Source organism: Muscardinus avellanarius, assembly GCF_963383645.1.
Source record: "Muscardinus avellanarius genome assembly, chromosome: 18".
NCBI lineage: Eukaryota > Metazoa > Chordata > Mammalia > Rodentia > Gliridae > Muscardinus > Muscardinus avellanarius.
The window spans coordinates 26,488,558-26,510,189 of NC_137804.1; the positions used below are offsets into that span (position 1 = coordinate 26,488,558).

General features: G+C 43.0%; 1 protein-coding gene across 3 annotated transcripts in view; it reads left to right on the forward strand.

The window, feature by feature from the left end:
• Positions 1–21,632, forward strand: part of ERC2 (ELKS/RAB6-interacting/CAST family member 2) — a gene marked incomplete at both ends in the record, with an annotated part of 759,201 nt that overhangs the window by 246,840 nt on the left and 490,729 nt on the right. The window lies entirely within an intron of this gene.

Below are 21,632 nucleotides of genomic sequence, written 5' to 3' on the forward strand. Positions count from 1 at the left end.
GGAAACAGAAGGGAAGTGCAGGGTGGGAAAATAGCATCAACACAGTGTGCAGGTGTGTGTGTTCGTGTTCAAGTGCGCACATATGTATGTTCACATGTCCATGTGTGCACATGTATGTTCATGTGTGCACGTGTGTGTTCTTGTGTTCTATGTGTGTGGCATCGTGTGGTAGAGGGATTTGAACCAGGGCTTTTGGAGACCACAGTGAATGAAGGGAATGTAGCCGATCTCCTGGGCTCAGGGAGCCCGGGCTGTGCTGGGAGAGTGTGTGGAGCGACCGTGGTGGAGGGAACCTGGGCCAGTTATAATAGGATATGGGATCAGAGGGTGATATGTGCTCTTTTTAAACTTTTTTTTTTTTTTTTGGCGATACTTGGGGTGGAACCCAGGGACATTTTACCTCTAAGCCCTATCTTTTATTCTGTATTTTGAAACAAGGTCTCACTGTGTTGCAAAGGACCTCAGTGAGTAGCTGAGACTGTCTGTGAGCCTGGATCCTCTTGTCTCAGCCTCCCAAGTACTGGGATTACAAGCATGCACCACCATGCCTGGCTTTTTAAACTTTTGCTATACTTATTTTTTAAACATTTTTATTAGTCCATTATACTCATACATCATAATGAGGCATAGTGGATAGTGTGATAAGAATATATATACATACAATACTTGGTATGTCTCCCTCCAATCCTACCTCACTCCCTTCCCTTCCCATACATGTCACTGAGATTGGCATGGGTAATTTTGTATCTGCACACAGCATTATTTAACCATTGCCTTCATGAAGTTTCCTTCCCCCTCCTCTCTTTTCTACAATGCCTTCATCACTCCACTGGCATCTCTACTTGTTCATCTGAGGTGTCTTTTGTTAGTAAGATCTTTCTAGGAAACAGTTTCTGCCTTAGCTCTGAACAGTGTCCCATCTAGCTGTCTATCTGTGTGTCCACCCATCTGTCACTTATCTGAGCTCTTAGTCGAGTGATCCTACCTCGCTGGGCCTTAGTCCCTGAGTGGGGATCAACTTGGGGCCTCGTAGAGTCGCAGTGAGTGTCGTGTGAGAGGGCGTGGAGGGGGCCTGACCTGGCTCAGGGGTAGCGGGCACTTGGCATTGGATGGCAGGTGCAGCTACTTCAGCCACGTGCCGAGGTCAGGCCGGTGACCCAGCGAGCCCGCCCAGACTCAGCTCGAGTGTGGGTCCTCCAAGTGCAGATGCTGGCTCAGGACCTGCCTCTCGTGCTCTTGGGTTAGGACTGGGCCCCAGAGCTCACCCTTGGCTTCCCTTTCACTGCTGTCTGGCCTGCCCAACACGGCCTCGGCCAGGACCTTGCCCAGCCAGCTCTGCCTGTGGCCTGGGCTGCCTCCCAGGGACCCCCCGCTCCGGTGACTGTCCCTGGCCCTTCGGGTGCCTCCCCCTTTGCAGCCCTCTCCCCTTCCTGTGCTCATTTGTCTCAACACACTCTCAATGCCAGACTGTCAGGAGGATCACAGTAAAAGTTAAATGCCCAACATTTACTGACCCATGTTCCAGCGATACCTATCTTCAGGGCACCCTCGCCAGCTGGCGTTACACCTGATGACCAGCCCAGCCTGTGTAGCTTTTATCCCCACCTAAGATGAGACCTTGAGCTGCAGAGACAGCTAGCACCTGTTTCATAGCTGGTGGGTGGCAGAGCCAGAAAGGGTCGACAATCTTAAGTCAGTAGTTGTATCTATGCGTTTTATAGGAAGAGGGGACCACTGTTCTCAGAGATGTGAAATAATTCTAATATGCCAAATTATACCTTGGTTTTTGGACATAGTCTTTAGAGATACCTTTCTGCCAGCATTAATAATTTTGTTACTTATCTTTATACTTGAAAGGGAGTTAGTTACCAGGCAAGATGGCACACACCTGTCATCTTAATACTTGGGAGTCTCAGACAGGAGGGATTGCAGGTTCAAGACCAAAGTCAGCAACTTAGTGAGACTTTCATGAACCTAAGGAGACTAAGGAGATTATTTCATGGCTGGGCATGTAGTTCAGAGGTAGAATGCCCCTGGGTCCAATCCTTAGTACATACACAAAGAAGGAAGGTAGGAAGGAAGGAAGGAAGGAAGGAAGGAAGGGAAAGAAAGTAAAAAGGAAAGAAAGAAGGAAAAAAGGAAAGAAAGAAAGTGAAGGAAAGTAGTTTGTTGCCTGGCTAAGGTGTTAGAGTTGTACTAAAGATGAGTGATTTTGAGCTGCAAAATACACTAGTGCTACCAGCCTCTGCTCTGTGGCTTGTGCTCGCTATCATTTATTTCAGTCCTCTGATTTAAAATTTCCACTAATATTAATATAATAATGAGGGCAAATACAACCCAGTAACCCAGAGTCTCACAGAACCTAGACTGCAAGGTTTCGGAGCAGGTGTAGAGTTGGCTTTCAGAGAGCACCAACAGGTTTTGTTCACCATCTGTCACCAAAATGCTCCAATTCAGCACATGAATGATGATAATAAAAGGCTTCACCTGTGGTTCCTACAAGCCAAATGTTTGAAGTTCCACAGGGGGTACCAAGCATGACCTGTGTGTAGGCACTTCTCTGGGGGGTTGGCCCTCACTTGTCTATGTGGTTCCCTTGATAGTACATAGCTCACCTTGTCCCACATCTTTTTTTTTGTGTGTGTGTGGTACTGGGGTTCCTGGAAGCCCTTCTACCTCTGGGCTACACTCCCAGACCTTTTTATATTTTTATTTGGAAACAGGGTCTCCTAAGCCAGCACGGCTGGCTTCGAACCTGCGCGATCCTCCTGTCTCAGCCTCCCAAGTGTGGGGATTACAAGCGTGCACCACGTCCCACATCTTGATGAACACACCGCTTCTAATGTAGGCACATATTTATTTGAACAACCCAAGTGCATAGCCACTTATGTGAGCCACTCAATTTTTGGCTACTTGAGTAGACATGGGAGGATGGGCTCCGTGGACTCTGTTATTGCCAGGATGCATGTGGAATGGCCAGTTTGGTGCATCAAATTTTAGGAAGGAGATAAGATGCTGGAGTATTTCCACAGAAGGGTCAACATTATTGTTCTTAGTTGAGTTCTTATATTCTATAAAGAATGACTGAAAGACCTGAAGGTATTTTGTGAGAAGAATCCTTGGGAAAAAGAAGTAGGCCAGATTTCCATACCAGAAGAACTATTTTATGAAAAAGATTTGTTCTCCGAAGGCTCCACTGTGTAGGTTGGTTGGTTGTACTGTGAAGAAGAACAGATGTGGGTCTAAATCAGCTTTGATCTTTCAATCTTTTGGTCTTGGGCTACCATATTATTACTGAGGCTCAGGTCTCCTAAAATCTCAGGTAAGATTAATCCTTGCCTCCTAACCTTGGACTGTGGGTTACATATTTTATACCAAGAAGTGAGCACAGTGTGTGGGACATGGCAAAGGCAAACTATCCATGAAAGGCCAGTGTGAGTGTTATTAGACTTTGCAGAAGGAAAAACTAGACCAAGGGGAGGAAAGTCAGAGGGAGCAGATTTCAGCTTAAGATGTGCAATTAAGGAGAGAGCTTACCAGCTATCAGAACTGCTTCGTAGAAGTAGGACTGCCCAGATCTGAATTTTTTTTTTTTTTTTTTTTTTGTGGTACTGGGGATGGAACCCTTCTACCTCCAGGCTACACTCCCAGACCTATTTTATATTTTATTTGGAAACAGGATTTCTAAAGCCAGCAAGCCTGGCTTCAAACCTGTGTGATTCTCCTGTCTCCGCCTCCCAAGTGTAGGGATTACAAGTGTGTGGATTACAAGTGTGCACCGCCACACCTGGCAATGTATCTAATTTTTTTTTTTTTTGAGTGTGGTATTGTTTGTTTGTTTGTTTTTTTTTTTTCCCCCCGGTGGTACTGGGGATAGAACCCAGGGGCCTTCTATCTCCGGGCTACAATCCTAGACCTATTTTACATTTTATTTGGAAAGAGGGTCTCACTAAGTTGCTGAGAGCCTCACTAAGTAGCTGAGGCTGGCTTCGCACCTGTGCGATCCTCCTTTCTCAGCCTCCCAAGCATGGGGATCACCCGGCTCAGAAATTTTTAATGTTTCACCTCAGCAATCCACTTTGGAATGCAAAGCTGCTGGATACAAGTGAGACACGTGCCGGCTAGTTCTACAGTGCTTCCCAACTTTGGAAGCCCTCAGCATTTTATACTCTAAGATTTTGTTGCAGGCGAGAGTTTGAAATGACAGTCTCCAGCAACAGAAATGGCAGTCTGCAGCAAAAGAAAGACCATGGCCTTTTCTGTGTAAATGTCACCACTGCCACCATCACCACTGCCACCGCCAGTGTGTTCCCTCATGGTCTGAAGTGCGCCGCGCGTCTCCAGCCAGGGAATTCATCGGGTAGGAGCCACCCTCTGCTCCTGTCTGCAGCCATCTGGACCGTGGGGGTGTGCAGGGAACACGCTGTTGATTCATATGCCACCCCCTGCTGCCACCTCAAAAATGGGCCGTCTGGCTGGAGCTGGGGAGCAGCCAGGCTCTCCTTCCCTCCCTCCCTCCCTCTCATGCCTTCTTCAAATGCTGTAGAGAGAGGGACATGGGGAAGAATAAAGATCCAGGAGGATGGAATGACAGTTCGGTGGCCCTGAGGGCAACTGAACAGCCAGCCAGCTACTCCCTTCGATCCAGTCTTGCAGTCCGTGGGTCACACTATCTTACCCAGAGGATGTTCTCTAGCATCATTTCTGGGGCCCTGAAGTTCCAAGAAGGAGCCTCGGAGGCGCTGCGATGCACCCAGCTCTAGGCTCCAGCCCCTTCCTCCCCCGCTGCTCCGTTAATCACAGCAGATACACTTTTTTCCTATTTCTGTGTTCCCTCTACAAGGGTCATGTTCCCCACAAGTGTTCGCATGCGGACTGCTGTTTATCTTTTACATTTTCATTTGAATGTTACCCTCTCTAGGCGACCTTTCCTGACCTCCACATTAAATTTAGAGGAGGCTGATGGCAGTGGGAAATGAAGTGCCTCAATGCTAGTGAGTGGGCATTTTTCCCATGTTCAGGAAGCAGACCTTCTATGGAGCATATAATTAATTCTCTTCCCCATTAGTCTCTATCTCAGCACACTTATTACTGCTGCTTGTATTGTACTTACTACCTATGATCATTTGCAATTTTACATTTTTTCTTTACTTTTTTCAGACTGCCTTCTTTAGAACCAGGATGCCTTGGGGCGTGTGTGTGTGTGTGTGTTACTGGGGATTAAACCCAGATGCATTCTACCTCTGAGCTACACCCCTAGCCCTCTTTTATATTTTCACTTTTTAAACATGGTCTCACTAATTTGTAGAGGGCCTCATGAGGTTGCTGAGGCTGGCCATGAACCTGTGGTCCTCCTGTCTCAGCCTCCCAAGTACTAGGTTACAGGCATGTACCACCATGCCCTCCTGGCAGGGACCTTTTTTTGTTTTAATTTTTCCCTGTCTTCAAGACCTATCACAGGAGTCCAATTAATTTCAGATAAAGAAAAATATGTATGTTTTATGTTGGATTTGTTTGGGAAATATAAATCTGAAAGTCTGTGCTGCTCAAATAAAAGTTTTAGAGCTACTTATCTAGACTAAGAGAAATGGAATCCTGCTGTACTTACTCGGTGCTGGAGTTCTCACTCCGGAGTTCTCCGCACAACCTCTGAAGGTTGTACGTAGCTGATACATTTTGTCAGTCCCAGACCCCCCTGGAAGCCCTTTACTGGGCAGAAGTGCTCATTCTGTGTGGTTATGGATGCTGTCACCAGCAACTGTGCTGTGCCTTCCTCTGCTTCTGGCCAGAGAGTTTTCAACTCTTAAAGGGCAAGGTATTGAGATTAGCCACACTCAGATCATCCAGGATAATCTTCTTTAATGCCTATAAACTTATGTGTAAGCACAAATCTCTTTTATTATATAATGTAGCATTTATAAATTTTAGAAATAGGGCAAACATCTTTGGTAAGGGGCATTATTTTGCCTACTACAGTCCACCTCTTGACTCCCAAAGATCTACATCCCCCCAAATGAGAAATACCATCTATCCCATGACCAAATCCCCAGAGGACATCCCATAACATTCTCAGCTCAGAGTCCAAAAATATCATCTAACCTTTATCAGTTTGACAGGTGCACATCTGTAATCCCAGTACTTGAGAGGCTGGGACAGGACAATTGCAGGTTTGAGGACAGGCTCAACAATTAGTGAGACTGTCAGCAACCTAGCAATACTCTGTTCCCAAACAAAAATGAAAAGATAAAAAAGGGCTGGAGGTGTTGCTTGGAGGTAGAATGTCCTTAGCTTCAATCCCCAGTAAACACACACACACACACACACACACACACACACACACACACACACACCTAAATACTCTATGTACAGAAGAGGCTGTAGGTATATGCCTCTTCTGTACAACTGGAGCTGACACATTTCTTCTTCCAGCAGTAGGCCTGTGCAACAAAAAAGAATGTACCTGCTCCCTACAGATAGGGATGGGGCAGGAATAAGATTCCAGTGACAGATATTCCAGTTCAAATGGGCAAAGAGAAGTAGAGTGGAGTCACTAGCCCATACAGTTGCAAAATCCAGCTGGGAAGTCTATTAGTTACCAGGGCCTCGGAAAAATCCCCTGTGGTTTTTGGCCCTACGCTTTCCCAGACATGCCCAGGTATTCCCCGACCCATGTACTAACCAAGCCCAGCCTTGCTTAGCTTTCCAGGTCTGATACAATCAGGTGCCTGGGCTGGGGTTTATGCCCAGGATGCTGCCGAGAGCTCTAGACACTGTGCTCTCAGCCCAAGAAATAGTGGGTAGAATAATGACTCCTTAGTGAGGAAGACTGGGCTGGAGAGTTCTCATATCAGAGGAGGGCTCCAGTGAATATACCCAAAGGAATAGATAAAGGCCAGTCTACAGAAGGCTCAAGGAGGCATGTTTCAGCCTAGAAACAGAAGAGTACAAGAGAGGAGTGTAACACAGGGTCCATGGGTGGCGGAACTCTTCCATGCAGCTCTTCTTCCTGTGCCCAGGCCTGGGTTCTTACATCTTCTTTCCCATGGCATTTTGTTCAGGACTGCTGGGGTCCTATGAGAGAACCAAGAAACGGAAGTCAGAGTTAGTTACTTGTGGAAATCCTCGATGTTTACAGAGCATGAAGGGACTAGAACTAGCAATATAAGCTGAGTGTTATGATGGTGGTTATTAAAGGAGAAGGTTTAGACGCCAGACAGGCCTTGGTCACACTTTCAAGAGTTACTACCTCTGTGATCCGGGCACCTCATTTGACTCTGACCATCAGAACCTTTCCCATGGGGCGGTTACTCCTTTTTATGGTGATGCTGTACAAGTCAACCAGAGCCAGAAGGGGCACACAGAACGGTGTGTGGTAAGTGGTGACTGCCATTTTTAGGGCTGAAACCAGCATTTGTGGTCTCATAGTCAGGTCACATCCTCCCCTTTCCACGAGATAATCCCTCTCCTTGCGGTCTGGGGTGGCACTGCATTTACTTTCCCTGACTTTTGCATTATTTAGCATGCATTAGATGCCCAGTAATTATTGAATTTAATAACTACATCGATTGTCCTAGAATGCTGCTGGTACAGTCCACCAGTTATTTGAAGCTGGCATTTCATTCTATTATTTTCCCAGGATTGTAGCATATAAAGGACCAAGACAAATCTATGAGACAAGTCTTTGAAGCAAATTTGGCCCAAAGGGAAAATTTATGCATTCAAACAAATGAAAGGAGAAACGTATACATCTAGAGATTCAGAACGTACAGTCTCAGACTCCTGAATATCCATTTTGTTTCTGTGTGTATGAAAACTAAAATATAATTTACCAGTAAGTTTATATCATATTTATCTATTTCCATGGAAACTGTTCCCTGTATCTAGGATGTGAGGTTCCAGTTTGAGGCCAAGGTCCTTAAGAAGTCTGAGTGCCTCATGCAGTCTGGCCCTCCCAGCTGCTAGGTCTTGGACCTCATCTCTCAGCATCCTCTTAATCTCCCTGTTTCAACAACACCAGACAAGTTGTGGTTTTTTTGAATCTTCTAGGCACAATATCAAATTCATTGGGAATGCATGCATTAGAATATAAGCTCGTGAATTCAGGGATTCTCTCTGTGTGTTTTACCTGGCACAGAGTGTCCCTCAGTAAGTAATTTTTTAAAAAATATAATTTTATCAGTGCATTGTAATTAGTCTTAGGATGAAGTCAGAGTGCTAGAAACGTACATGCACTCAGCACTTGGTGTCTTTCCCTTTGGGTCCCACCCCACCGGCTCTCCCTCCCTGTGCATATTACTGAGACTGGCATTGATAATTTGGCATCCATACATTATCTGAACCGTTACCTTCACCCAGGCTCCTTCCTTGCCCACCTTTATGCCCCTCCATTGCTCCTCTGGGGCCTGTCCTCTTTCAGAAGTCCTTTGATTCAGTTCGACCTAGTGGCAGATTAGTAGCAGTCACCAGCACAGAATAAGTGGAAGGGAAGGCATTTTACCAGGGTGCACCTCAAATACACTCCCATGACCCTCACAGCCGTACAAGGGTGACAGCAGTCATAAGGAAAGGTTTCAATAACAAATTGAGCTGGTGTGCTAGCTCAGCGGAGTATTTTACACACTTACCTCAACTTCTCCCTACAGGGTGTATCCAGGATACCAGTGGGAAATTGAAGATTAGGGAAAGTTCAGTCACTTGCCCAATATCGCACTCCTAAGAGGTGGGGAGGACAGGGGCATTCATTTCTTGACTTATTATATGTGGGAGAAACCGTGGCCTCGATCACCTCTGCTTTTTCAAATCCATTTGAGCTTTTGCTTGTTGACCTGGCTGTGATCAGTCTTTAAATATTTCATAGAGCCTTGAAATGGAAGCCTAATTTAGGATCCAAATCCCATTATGATTACCAATTAATTTGGCCTTATTATTATTTAAATATTTTAGGTTATTTTTAAATGCTTTATCAGAGATTGAGAAGGACGTTACTACAGTTATCCCGCAGTATCTTCTGGTGCTTGGTTCTAGGACCCCCACAGATACCTACATCTATGCATGCTCAAGTCTCTTATATAAAATGGCATAGTATTTGCACATAACCTATGCATAGCCTCCTGTGCCTTATTATTTTGTGGTACTGGGGATGGAACCCAGGGGCATTCTACCTCTGAGATATATTCCCAGCCCTGTTTTATTTTTTATTTTAAAATAGGGTCTTACTGAGTTGCTGAGGGCTTTGCTAAATTGCTGAGGCTGACCTCAAACCTGCAATTCTCCTGTCTCAGCCTCCTAAGCACTGGGATTATAGACATGTGTCACTGGGCCCAGCCATCCCATATACTTTAAATCATTTCTAGATTATTTATAATACTTAGTACAGTGTAAATGCTATGTAAATAGTTGGTATACTGTATTGTTCATGGAAAAATAATGATAAAAAGTCTTCATGTTTAGTTCAGGTACATTTTTATCTGAATATTTTTTATCTGTGATTGGTCGAGTTCAGGGATGCAGAACCGACAGAGACAGAAAGCTGGCTCGAGCCGGGCGCGGTGGCGCACGCTTGTGATCCCAGCATTTGGGAGGCTGAGAAAGGAGGATCCCAGTTCGAGGACAGCCTCAGCTACTTATGAGGCACTTTGCAACTCAGTGAGACCCTGTTTCAAAATAAAGAATAAAAAAATAGGGCTGTCAGTATAGCTCAAAGGTAGAATGTCCCTAGGTTCCATGCCCAGTAACACACACACACACACACACACACAAAAAAAAAAAAAAAAAAAAAAAGCAGAAAGAGGGCTATATCTGAAAGGAATTGTTTTCCCTCCCCATTTCTGGATGCCCAAACATATTTTCCATATAAGTTTTAATATCTAATATGGATGGCAAAATTATTCAATTGTTACTGAGATACATTGCTTTAAGTTTTTTAGTTAGAAGGAGTATGGAATTGAAGACTGAACCAAAGAAAGTAGAGGGAAAAGCAATGGAAGTGTCCATTTTAAATGTCCAATCGCCTCCCAGTGGTGAAGCCCAGGCTTCTGCATGGTGATTAGCAATGGAGGCTCCGGAGTCAGGCTGCTTGGGGCAAATCCTTGCCATGCAGTATAATAGATTTTCTTGGGCAAGTTATTCGTGTCTATCTTTCTGTTTCAAGTGAAAAATTATGAGAATAATAGTACCTGCCTGAAGAGAATATTTTGAGAATTAAACACATCAATATTCAAACTATTAGTGATTATCATCCTTCATGGTAGACTTCTTTGGGTCAAAAGTACTACATGGGACCTCAAGGCTGATAAGTACACTGTCATTTGTACAGTTTTATTTAAATAGTGTTTATTGATCACCTACTCTTAGCAGACAATATATCATTTCATGGGAATATAGTGCACAGAGGACGTTCTTGGTGCTCATGGAATTTGCTACTCAGCGATGGACACAGACATGAATCAATTACGTGCAGTTCTATAAATCAGTGCAAAGTTGCATTCCTTTCCATTGATATGAAGAAAATGTATACAATGCTGTGAGACTGTGTATGAAAATGGGAGATGTAAACTAGTTTGGAGGGTCAGTCAATACTCTTCCAGTGATATACATGTGATCTACAGCTGTGTAAAACATTACTCCAAATAGCTAGTGGCTTACAGTAACATCCATTTATTGTCTCAGAAGTTCTGTGGGTCAGGAATTTGGGATACACTAGATGGGTGGTTTAGTCCCGAAGTCCACATGAGGTTGCTCTCAAACAGAAGACCTGAAGACCTGACTGGAGCTGGACGGTCGCTTTTACGAGGATCATTCACACGCTGTTGTCAGGAGGCTTTGGTTTCGTGTCCCATGAGTCTTTCCATGGGGCAGTTTGGTGTCCTCATAGTCTGGCAGTGGGATTTCCCCAGAGCAAATGAGCCAAGAGTGTGAGCAGGAAGGAAGCCATAGCATCTTCCAGACCTAAGCCTCAGAAGTCACCCTGTCACTTCCAACACATCCTCTTTGTTAAATGTGAGTTACTGAGTCCAGTCCACAATGAAGGTGCAGATATTTAGACTTTATTATATAAAAATAATATTTTAAAAAGTGGATGTATTTTAAACAGCCACTTGAGGAATAGATGGCTTTCCTGAGAGTGTTAAGATAGGTGTTCAAGGTATCATAGAACTGGAATTGACAAATTGATGTGAAGGGCAGGTAGTAAATACTTTCAGCTCTGTGGGGGCCATCTAGTGCTTGTCACAACTACTCAACGCTGCATCATAGCACAAAAACAATAATAGGCAATATGTAAATGAGTGGGCATAGCAATATTGCAATAAAACTTCATTTGCTAAAGAGATGGAGGGCTGGGTTTGGTCAGTGGGCTATAGATTGATAACCCCTGTAGACACAAGAAAATAAAAGCATGTGGGATTGTTCCAAGCAGAAGGAACAATATGTTTGAGAAATAAAATTATTGTGTACTTAATATCCCTAAAACAGAGTTGGGTACCTACTCAGCCACATCCTGGGAGGCTTATTGAAATACCGGTTATAATGGGGAGAAAGGGTAGGAGACACCTATTTACACAGATAAATTGCAAAAACAGAAATGTTGTCAAGGTAAAAACAAAATACAATATAGAGAGCTGGCATTTCTATACATTTATTTTTATCTTAAATGTACTTTTATTGGTACATTATGGTCTCACATCATAATGTAAATCGCGTTAACAATGAATTTAAGGCAGCACAACCACACTGTCGAGCCCAGCAGCCAGTTCTCGGACCTCACGGTGACTTCTCAGTACTGTTTGATGTGGCGCCACTTTCTCACACTAGACACTTGTCATCACCTGCTCCAGGAGGCCCCACTCCCAGCTCTTCCCACCTCCCCGGCTGACCCTTCTCAGTCTCCTTTGTTGCTTCCTCCTCAATTCCCAAACCATTTAACATTGGAGTGCTTCTGAGCTCAGTCCTCGTCCTGTTCTCTCTGTGCTCTGTACCTAGTTGATGTCATCTAGGCACATGGCTTTTTGATGACCATCAAATTGGTCCCCAGTTTTCAGTTATAGCTCTTTCCCCAAATCCACTCAATTTCCTGCCAAACATCTCCACTTGGATGCCTCTTCGCATCACAGGCTGAATGCACATCAAGGCTCTTGGTTCCTGCATTTATGACCTTTTCTTCCCCATCTTCCCTATCTGCCTCCATTCTCCCCCTCGTCGAGGCTAACAATATTGGAGTCTCCTTCACATCTCTCTATTTCTAGCCTCCGAGCAATCTATCAGGAATCAAGTTGGCCTCACATTTAAAATACACAACTCAACTCATTGCATCCACTCTGCTACCCTGGCCCAAGCCTCGAGGCACTGCTACCGAGTCCCTCTGGTTCTGCCCTTACTATCTCCCTTTTAAAACCTTGCTGCAAGACAGCTGGAGTAATCCTGCAAGAATATGTCAATATGTCTTTGCTCAGGCCTTCCAGTGGCTTCTCATTTATTCAGGGAAAGTCAGTGTCCCTCAATGATCTCCAGATGTAGGGCCATCCTCCACCGTCCCCACCCCTGCACTTATTTGACCTTGTGTTTCCCCACCCCTCAGACAGCTCCAGCCACACATGTAGCCATTTGCTACTCCCTCTGCATGAAGTAACTGCCCGACTGGCATCCTCTAGATCTTTGCTCATGTCCCACATTTCCATGAAGCTTTCCTGACTACCCTGTTAAGCTCACAATTGACCAGCCACTCCCCAGTCTGTCCCTTTCCATATTCCTGACTTATATCCCTTTATGACATTTATAACAAGCTGGCTTAGTCTCCTCTTAAAATTACTTTGCCTTTCTCTTCATTTGAATCTTGAGTAAAAAAAAAATCCGTAAGGACTGAGATACTGGTCTGTTTGGTTCACTACGGCATTTTCTTTATCCCCTGTATTTGAAGATACAAATCCACCATATCTTAAGACTAATGTGAGTTGATGTTTGAGATTATAGTGTTATTTTCCTATTGACTTCTCCAATTGATGTTGGTTCATAAGAATGGCAATATATATTTTTTGGTCCTTCTGGGGATTGATTTGGGGTCTTGTACTGAGCTACACCCCAACCCCAAGGGCGGCAATCTTAAAACATGGCTTCAAATTCTTTGGCACTCCTTCATGGAATTTTAGCAGGCCTGTAGACTTATAGATGTTTATACTCTGTGGAGTCTCTACATTGAAGCAATCATAAGCCTGCTCCGATAGATACTATAGAGAATGCAGAAATAAAGGTGTAGGACTTACAGGTTAGGCAATAAGGGACTGCTTTATCCTGGTGATGTTCTGAAACTCCTGCTCTTGGAGTCTGTGTACTTGAATGTAATAAATATTGCCCTGAAGCTGCCATGCTGTAAGGAAGCCCAAGCTACATGAAAAGGCTGTGTTTTGGTGTTCAGATTGGCAGTGCCAACTAAGCCTGGCATGGAGGAGGCACCGCAGTGTCGATGCCTCAGCTCTACCTACTCCAGCATCGTACCGTAGAGATGAACCATTTCTGCTCTGTGCTTCATAAATTCCTGACCTACAGTGCATGGAAGAAAGTGGCGATGCTTTGATACCCCTAAGTTTGTTTGTGGCTTGTTATACAGGAATTCTAGAATAACAGGAAAAGACCAGATAAAAATAGTAGTTACCTTTGGAAAGAAAGTTTTGTGGGGTTTTGTTCTGTCTACTGAAGAAAGCATGTGGCCTGTGCCAACATTGTTCAGGCTCATCTTGAAGCTGGTGTCCACCCAAATGAACTCACTACACACTGGACTCGAAGTGCCAAGAGCTGTCATGCTGACAAGCCACTTGATATTTCATGCTCAAAATTTTAGTTTCTTGGTAAATTTCCATGTCAATCACCTGAAAGAGCCGGCAGTTTTAGACAAGCCAAGGGCAACCTAGACATGAAATTAGAGGAATAATGTATAGCCTGGAGAGCCATGTCACAGTGAGACTCTATTCAATGGTGCTGCCAAGGTTTTCTTTTGTTTTTCCTTCAGCTTACAAAACAGAGAATGGGTGTGATTAGAAATACAAGACAGAGATCAGAATCTCAGAGTCAATTGCTTTCAAATGTCTGAATATTGCTGGATATGATGGTACACGACTGTAATCCCAGTACTTGGGAGGCTGAGATGGGAGGATTGCAGGTTGGAGGACAGGCTCAGCAGTTTGGTGAGACTCTTAGCATCTTAGTAACACCTGTTTCAAAACAAAAAAATTAAAAGAAGGGCTGGGATTATTATAGTTTGGAAGTTGAATGCCTTTGAGTTCAATCCTCAGTACCAAGAAAAAAATAAAAAGGTGTGGCTATTCTGAGATAGTCTGGTGGGGCATTAAAAATAACCTCATAAAGCTTAATTTTCTGCTGATCAGAGAGGGGAAGGGGCATGCCCGAAGTCTCAGCCTGAGACTACTGGCCCTGACTTCTGACTCCTGGTACAGTGCTCTTTCCTGTCAGTAAGTGATTCTTAGGCCGGAGTCTGCTTCCAAGGTAAACTTCTGGAGTGTAAGCCAGGCCCTGTAGACCAACTAAAATGTTGCACAGCAGTTTGTTAGTTTGTGCTTTGTGCCCATTTCAGGAGAGAATTCATACCTTCCAGTTGATTCTATGACCAGAGAGAAGTGTTAAGTCTCTGCACTTTATGATTGAAGGCTGCCATTACTTACCCTGCCTATGTAGAGAACATCAGATGTTCATGAGGATTCTCACGTGGCTTAAGGTCCATCCATGGCAGGTGCAGGTCTCAGATAGATGGGGATGGTAGAGAATCCAGCAGCCAACTCATCTCCCTGTCTATTCAGAAGGATCTGGCAAGCAGCCAGACACTAAAATCTCTTTTGCAATTCAAAAGCAACAACCAATACAGGACTAATGGGTACTCTTCTCCTTGCAGTCATTGTGGTAGTTAAAATGAAGAGAGCTGGGATTTCTGTAGATAAAGCCTGGGCATTCAGAGGCTTAACTTAAAAGGAGTTGGTTTTTCTTTCACTTTTACTGGTCCAGGTGTTCAGCAGCCTTTTCAAATGGTGTTTTAGGAACCCTCTCCCCAGGATATTTTTTGGGGATGGGGTAACTGAGGATTGAACCCATGGGCATTCTACTTCTGAGCTTCACTACCAGCCCTTTTTAATATTTTTTTTGAAACAGAGTCTTGCTAAATTTACAAGGATCTTGCTAAGTTGCTGGGGCTGGCCTCAAACCTGCAATCCTCTCATCTCAGTCACCTGAGTACTGGAATTACAGGCCTGAGCCACCATGTCCGATAGCCCAGGCTCTCTTTGTCTTGTAGATAGATAGATAGAAAGAGAGAGAGAGAGAGAGAGAGAGAGAGAGAGAGAGAGAGAGAGAGAATATGAATGAGAATATGAATTGAGGACTAGTTAGGCAGCTAGTTAGGCAGCTTTTATGGAAGTTTATTTCTTTATTTCTGTCCACATAATACTGGCCAGGACTAAATCCATCTAAATACGAGGGTGATGGTGGTGGTGGGATTCCTAGCAGTAACCCTACACTTTAGAAGAGGAACATGAATCTTTACTAACTGGTCATGTCTGCCATAGAAAGAGTGAATATTTGAAGAATCTTAGAGATGGATGAAATGACCGTGATGGGGCTTTCAGACAGTGCAAGTCGTCTGGAGAGGCTGTAATCTTTATCTGACACCTTAGAAATTAAGATGATCTTTGAAAATTATGAGGTCAGCATTGCAAAATAGTGTAGTTAAGAAAATTATGATTCTTGGGTAATTGGATATTTTATTCTTTCTACTATTTTAAGGAGTGACACAGAGGGCAAGGGACCAATCTGGACTTTGAGCTGGTTTATACTACAATAGAACTTGTATAATTAAACAAAAGAGAACTGTTTTCATATTTTTTTCAAAACTAATTGCTACCAGTTTAGTTTTTTTTTTTATTGCATGTTTGTCCTTACCAATGTTTTGTGTGTGTGTGTGTGGGGGGGGGTGTAAGAAATTACAAGTTTATACCTTCACCCTGTGGTTTTTATTTTCACTCTGTTCCTTAGTTGTTTGTTGATTACTTTTACTTTTTTATATAAGCTTAACCTCTCTCTCTCCCCAAGTTATCTCATGATTTTTATTCTGGAATAGACTTGTGGTATGCAATTATCATGACATTTATTCTTAGTCTTTTTTTTTTTTCCGATCCCCACCCCATTCCCTCCCCATCCCTCCTTCCCATGCTTGGCTTAGTGGTTGACATCTAGTATTATAGCAAATTATCCAAAATTAAAAATGATAATCTCACATAACAGTTTCATTTGTCTGATACCAAGCTTTTGATGACTTGAAGATAACATTTCAATATTTCTTTTTGCTTTCTTTCTTACCAGAGAATTTTTTTTTCTATTTTTTAGGTGAAACTATCATATATTTATATATTTATTTTTCAGAAAAAAATCTATCCTAATATGGAATATGGATTTTAGATACCCAAAAAGATCTTGAAAAAGAACAAAGCTAGAAGATATATATTTTCTGATTTCAAACCATATAAAGCTATAATAATTGAAACAGTGTAGTACTATTCTAAAGGCAGATATATAAACCATTGGAGTTAAATACAAGCCTAGAGCTAAATTCTTCCCTATATTATCAAGTTATTTTTGACAAGGTTTCCATGAACATTTGGTGGTGGAAATAATAATCTTTTAACTAAATATTGTTGAAAAATAATAATTACATGGAAAAGAATAAAATTGGACCCTTACCTAATCCCATATACAAGTATTAACTCAAAATAGATAAAAGACCTAAATATAAATCTTAAGACTATAAACTTTTAGGAGAAAATCTGGGTCATAAAACCTCACAACATTGAAATTTGCAGTGATTTCTTGGATATGATTTCAATGGCACAGGCAACAGAAGAGTATACAAACTCCCTAAAAAATAAAAAAAATATTGTATATCCAAAGACAATGTAAACAGAGTTAAAAGTTACTAATAGAATTGGATAAAATATTTCCAAATGCTATATTTGAAGGTATATTAATATTCCAACTAGAAATCCTAAAAATTAACAACAATAAAGGCAAACAATACAACTTAGAGATAGGTAAAAGACTAACATAAATAATGAATCTCCACAGATAACCAATGTTAGTTGTCTGTTGGATGGAAACTCTTGTTTCTCTGGTTCTGGTGAGTGTTACCTATTTCTTCTTTGTAGTTAATCTCTTTGCGTATTTTCTCTAGTGCTGGTTTTGAAGACATAAATTCCTCCAGTTTCTGTTTGTCGTGGAAGCTTCTTATTTCCCCATCTAATTTGATAGAAAGTTTTGCTGGGTAGGAAATTTTTGGCTGGAAGTTGTTTTCTTTCAGAGTTTGGAATATGTTACTCCAAGCCCTTCTGGCTCTCATGACTTGGTTTGGGAAGTCTGGAGTGATTCTAATTGGTTTGCCTCTGAATGTCACTTGGCCCTTTGTTTTTGTTGCCTTTAAGATTCTCTGCTTGGCTTCCACATTGGTCATTTTGACAATTATGTGGCGTGGGGATCCTCTTCTCTGATCCTGTCTAAAGGGAGTTCTATACGTTTCCTGGATCTGTGTATCAACCTCTTGCTCTATGTTTGGAAAATTTTCTGCTATTACTTCCTTGAAGAGATTGTTGATCCCTTTGGTTTCACTTTCTTTTCCCTCCTCTATTCCAATTATTCTTAGGTTAGCTCTCTTAAAATGGGCCCATATTTCTTCAATGTCAGATTCCTGCTGTTGGATATTTTTTTTCTAGATTAGAAACTATGCGTTCATTTTTGGAATGATCATCTTCTAAGAGCGAGATTCTGTTCTCCATGTGGTCTAATCGGTTGTTTGTGCTTTGAATCGAGGCCTTTACTTCATTAATTGCATCCTTTATCTCTTTTTGGCTCTCTCTGAGTTCTTTTTGAAGCACCTCTATTATTTCTATAGTTATTTTCCTGATTTGATCTTCTAGAAATCTCTGATTTTCTGTTTTATCAGGTTCTGATGTTGTGGGGTTGTGGGCATTCATTGCTCCAGTGTTATTCCTCTTTCCCATGATTTCGGAAGTTTGTGCCTTCTCTGGGTTCTTCCCTTGGGTCACTATGACTTCACTTAAGGTGCTCTGGATCTCGAGTCTGTAGTATCTCAGACCCCACTACTCCTTTACTGGGTTGTATCACAGAGTCTCCGACCCAGGGAGTCGATAGAGGCTGCTTTAGACTATGTGGGGGGGGGGTGCCAGGTTGCACGTTCTCCTATGGTGTGATATCTCTGCCACCGCCACTCCCCCACTGGGTCAAGTCCCAGGAAGTACAGTACTGGGATTTCTCCTCTGTGGCCCGCAATTTGACTCACTGTTCTTGAGTTCGCAGATGTAGCTGTACACTGGACTCTTGAATTTGCTGCTGCTGCCGCCGGTGGCAATATGGTGCCGCTGCTATGCCCTCGGCCGTAAGGCTGGATTATTTCTTCTTGGTTTTGAATTCCACTCTGAGTTCTTGCAGCGTGTGCTGAGCTCAGCCACTGGGAGCTTTAGATGTACCCTGCGCTGAAAAATCCCACCTGGCTGTTCCGCAGCGGCTCACCTTGGCTTGCTGTAGCCATCTGGTGAATTCGCCGCTGCCGCCGGCAGTATGGCGCTGCTGCAGCGTCCTCGGGCGTGAGGCCGGTGTATCTCCTCTGTGGCTCTGAGCTCTGTTCTCAAACCGCTTTCTCTCTGGAGCCTGGTGATTTTTTTGTTTCTCTGGTGATGGTGTTTTCCGGCTATGAAAGGCGCTGATTTTGTGGTAATGGAGATTGGTTGTTAGCGAGGCTTTTAAGCCCCGCTTTTCTCGGTCGCCATCTTCCTGGAATTCTCCTTAGTCTTTTTTAAAAAGATGATTTTGAGGCCATTTGGTATCACACCTGGTGGCCTGTGCAATGTATTCTTTCTAAGTTACAGTAGAACAGCTCTGACGTGCAACTCACTTTCCATTTTGTCCTTGAGGACATTTTATTGGTCCCTTGATCTCCAACAAAATTGTCTATAATGTTGAGGGCTAAGTAGCTTCTTGTGGAAGTTGAAGTCCTTTTGGGATTTACTCCCCCCAAAAAAGTACATGGGAACTGGATTATTCTGACCCATGAAAGCCAAATATTTGAAACTTGTTCTTCCAGCTAATGTTACATATTTTACAGACTCACAATTAAGTTGCACTAAAACTCATAATTTTTTAATTTTAATTACATTTTACTGTTATGTAAGATCTGGAGGTTATTACATCTATTGTATCTGTGTAGTGGAAAATACTATACAACGAGGAGCTACTATTACCTTCCTCTTGTGTCAATCACTTTCCCATTGCTGTAGCAATACACCTGACCCTGGCACTGGGTACTTTGTAAGACAAGAAGGTTATGTAGCTCATAGATCTAAAGGTTCAAATGAGAAACAGCATGGCGGTGGCTCTGGTCAAGGCCCTTCTGCTTACATAACATTATGGTGGAGGGCATCATGGTTGAGGGCAGATACAAGGGAGAGATTATATGGTGAGACAGCAAGACAGAGCAAGGGAAAGGGCCAGCCTTGCTCTTTTATAACAACCCACTCATGAAAACTAGTGTCACACCTTCCAAGGGCATGCCCCAGTGACCTAATGATCTCCCAGCAGACCCTACTATCTCTTAAAGGCCTACCACTTCCTGTATTGCCACAAGGGGCCAAGCTCCCAACTGATGAAACTCTGGGGGACAGAATTAAATCATATCCAAACCATAGCCCCTCCCAACTCTACATCCAGTGATGCTACCTATTTGACTTGAAGTTGGTACTGGTTTTTAACTGTGCACTGGAAGCCTTCTGGACTCAGCATATAGGTCATCTTCATTTGGAAGTGCTGAGACTTATAGGAGATAAACAGTGCCAGGGACACCATAGATGCCAAAGAAAGGACAAATGCCTCTAAGGTCTTTCCTGGAGGACAACCTCTGCCATCTTCAGGGAGCTTAAGCATGCCCATATTGCCAACTTGTTGCAGTCTCGGGCTTCCAAAAAGACACGGGCTCTCTTTCTGCTTCTCTAATCATATAACATCTTTTAAAATAATATTTGACTGCACCCCTTTCAGGGATGTTAGGGGGGAAATGTCCCAGTTGATGCAAGAGCATTTTAAATAATTAGGAAGCACTGTTCTCACAATGGAGGTTTTGCATAGGATTTCTGATTTGGGCCACTAAAGATTTTCAGAAGAAAACCTGCTTCTCAGAGCCCCACGTCCAGGGCCACAACATGCTTCCCCAGTTTTCATCTCTGGACATGTGTGTCCTGGGCCATGGATTCTTGGGCACGAGCACGGCACGGTGGGATATGGTGGAAAGGTTGACTGCTTATCTGTCTTAACCTAATAAGAATATCTTTTATTGTGGGATTTGGTTTTTCTGATAATTGTTATATTAACATGCCCATTCTTATGCAGTGGTGGTAACAGTAGATGGCTGTGGTGGAGACAGTAAGCTTTAAGTGCATTATTTGAAAAAAGCTAGATTTTATTTTGGTCCTTTTTCCAACCTTCCAAGTTGTTTTTTTCTTTTTATGGTACTATGGATTGAATCTAGAGGGATTCTACCTTTGAGCTACACCCCCAGGCATTTAAATATATTTTTTGGTTTGTTTGTTTTAAAACAGGGTCTCACTAGGTTAAGTTTTGCTAAGTTGCTGAGGCTGGCCTTGAACATGCAAACCTGTCTCAGCCTCACATATACTGGAATTACAAGAATGTGCTACCATGCCCAGTTAATACTTTTTTTACATGTTTATGATCTACTAGTTGTCAAAGCCTGCAGCTACTCCATGTTAATGCTAAATAGAGTTTTTGGAAGAAGTAAGTTTTAATGGAATTCCTCCAGCAATGGCCTGTATCTGGGACAGGTGTGGGCCCTGTGTTAGCTCCTGCCATTCCCTGGTCACAAAACTGTTGATAATTATTAAGAAATTCAAAACATGACACAAACAGACTTTATCTCTTCGCTTCTGCTAAGACAACTTCTCAAAGCCTTGACAAAACTATTATTTGAGGAAAGGCATGCAAAAAGTAAGCCTTCAAACTTAAAAATCATAAATATGTTGTTTGCTCTTGACCTAAAGAAATATTCATTATCCCCGAGGTTCTTGGATCCACATCTGACTTTAACTGTTTCTGTCCTTCCTCTAACGTTGCTGATATGAATGGTGGTTTTAATTTCTTGGCATCAGGACACACACACACACACACACACACACACACACACACACACGACCCACAGTTGCGATTTTTGAAGGGTGAAGGAAACTGTAAATTTGGAAGCAAGAGATTCACGGAGTTTCATCAGCTCGCTCCGGAAAGTGTCACGGTTGTGCTGAAATGGTTTTCAGTTGCTCATTTCAAACGTACCTCGGTAGCAAAATGCCACGCGTGCAGCGGATCTGCGGCCGCGATCGTCATTTTCTTTCCTCCACTGTTCCCTCGCCGTGTTTGTGTTGGGAGCACAGAGTAATGTAATTTAGTAAATTATGATCTGATGGCTGGGCATCGGCCCCAGTGTTGAACAGTATTTGGATGATGATTACTTGCTGGCCTTGTCACAGTTGACATTAATTATTGATGGAAGTTTCAGAAATAGCGCATGT